Source organism: Brassica oleracea, chromosome C4 (genome assembly GCF_000695525.1).
Source record: "Brassica oleracea var. oleracea cultivar TO1000 chromosome C4, BOL, whole genome shotgun sequence".
Taxonomy (NCBI): Eukaryota; Viridiplantae; Streptophyta; class Magnoliopsida; order Brassicales; family Brassicaceae; genus Brassica; species Brassica oleracea.
Window position 1 is genome coordinate 41,921,862 of NC_027751.1, and position 2,129 is coordinate 41,923,990.

Here is a 2,129-nt window from a genome sequence, read left to right on the forward strand (position 1 = left end):
TTTTTCCTCCATTAGCCCAAAACCCAAAATTATTATCCATATTAAGAGCCCAAAATAAGAGCACAAAGAGAAAGAATTATCTAGAATTATGGAGAAGAAGAGAGAAAGTTATGGAGTAGAATAATTAATGTTAAATATTTTGAAATAACATAATAATTTAGAGAAATCTAGAACATGTTAGAGTTTGCTTCTTCACTTGTATAAATAGGGGCACTTAGCACCATTTGTATCATCCAAGAATCAAGAAAAAGAATAGAGAGAAAACATTTCATAAAGAGTTCTAAGAGTCTTTAAGAAATCTTCAAACACAAGCCTTAGTGAAAATCTCTTTCCTAAAATAAGAAGATTATCTTAAACACTAACCGTCTACATTCCATCTTAACCTTCCGAAAAAATATTATCCGCTATCTTTCCCAACACAGTGAGCCAGTGAGTTTATACAAGATCACAAAAAAATTTTGAGCGTGCAAAAAAACATTTTTGTAAAACAAGCATGTGAATTCATTTCATGAAAATTGGCAAATAATACCAAAAGTCTTGAATTTAAGATGCTAGAAAGAAAAGTCCTATCTAGGAATCCCAAAAGGATCTTTAAATACATAATTAGGTTTAACCTAATTTCTAAGAAAATAAGATTAAAGCTAAGATTAACGCTGAAACATTAGCATTTGGATATTTTTTTGGACCGGTTAATATAGTTCTTTTTGGTATAAATATCCAAGCATAACTATAACCACAAAAATTGAGTGCACAAGAAACTTACAAGTGGATCCACTTGATAGGGCAAATTTGAGTTCGTCTAGGCTGACAAAACGTGTCTTTTCCGCAAATATTCTGGCAGCCTCCGTGGAAATGCTGCGGCAAACTAAATGGAGGGGTGTTTGGTAGTTGTTGTTCTGTGAACACGTTTCCGATCCAAACTCCAACAGCGTCCTAACTGTGTTTACGTCTCCAAGGAGAGCAGCGAGATGCAAAGGCGTGTTTCCGTGTGCGTTGCGGGAAAAGATGAGGGAACGTTTGAGCTCAATAATCTTGGAGACGAGTTCTCCATGCCCATGGTTCGCAGCCATGTGCAGCACCGTGCTGTTGTCTTGTTCCACGTTTCTCACCTCCAGCCACAATTCTCTCTCTTCCACCAACCCCAGAAAAGCTGGAATGTCGTTTTGAATGATCGCAATGAAGATGGGCTGCATGCCTGCATCTTTCCTCAAGAACACTTGCTACCTAAAGCAAAAGTTTAATCAGCGAGGGAAGTCCCAAGTGATTATATCCTTATATTATATAGTGACTTGGCATAGACTATAAGAGTTGACGTTTTACAATAACAAAAATACTTTAATTCGAATTGACATTCAGTTTGGCCTTTGGTGTGAGTGGCCGAGCCTAGGCCTGGGACGGATCGGATATCCGGGCAATTTTAAGATATCCGGATCCGGATCCTTATCCGACGGATCCGTAATTTTATTATCTTAATCCGGATCCGGGGTTCTCGGATATCCGGGTGTCGGATATCCTTATAAAAATTGTAATATCCGGATCCGGATTTGGATCCTTAAAATAAATAAAATAATATATATATATATATATATATATATAATATTAAAAATAATTTAAAAATAAAAAATATATAATGTTTTTAATTATTTCTATGTATAATATTATAAAATTTACATAAAATTTACATATACTATTAGAAAAATGAAAATATATTAAATAAAGTTAGTTTTTATATATAGATATTACTATTTTTGAAATAGTTATTAATAAAACTTACGGATCCGGATATCCGGACTAAAAATCAAGATATCCGGATCCGGATCCGGCTTTGACGGATCCAACATTTTATTATCCGGATCCGGATTCGGCCCCTCCGGATATCCGGATTTTCGGATCGGTTCCGGATCGAATCTCGGATCGAATCCGGATCTCGGATAAAAGTCTCAGGCCTAGCGGAGCCACGTTGGTTGGAGGGGGGTCAGTTGACCCCTATGAAATCTTTTAAATTTTAAGTTTAGGGTTGTTATTCTTGTGGTGAGATGGTTGAAATCTCTCTTATTGACTCCTATGATTTGAGTTCAAGTCTCATGCTTGTCTCTTTTTCCTCTACTAAATTAATTTTGACCCCCATA

At 35.9% G+C, this 2,129-nt stretch overlaps 1 pseudogene; it reads right to left on the reverse strand.

The window, feature by feature from the left end:
* LOC106337514 overlaps positions 1 to 1,276 on the reverse strand; it is a 24,966-nt pseudogene extending 23,690 nt beyond the window's left edge.
* Between the last annotated feature and the right edge of the window lie 853 nt (positions 1,277 to 2,129).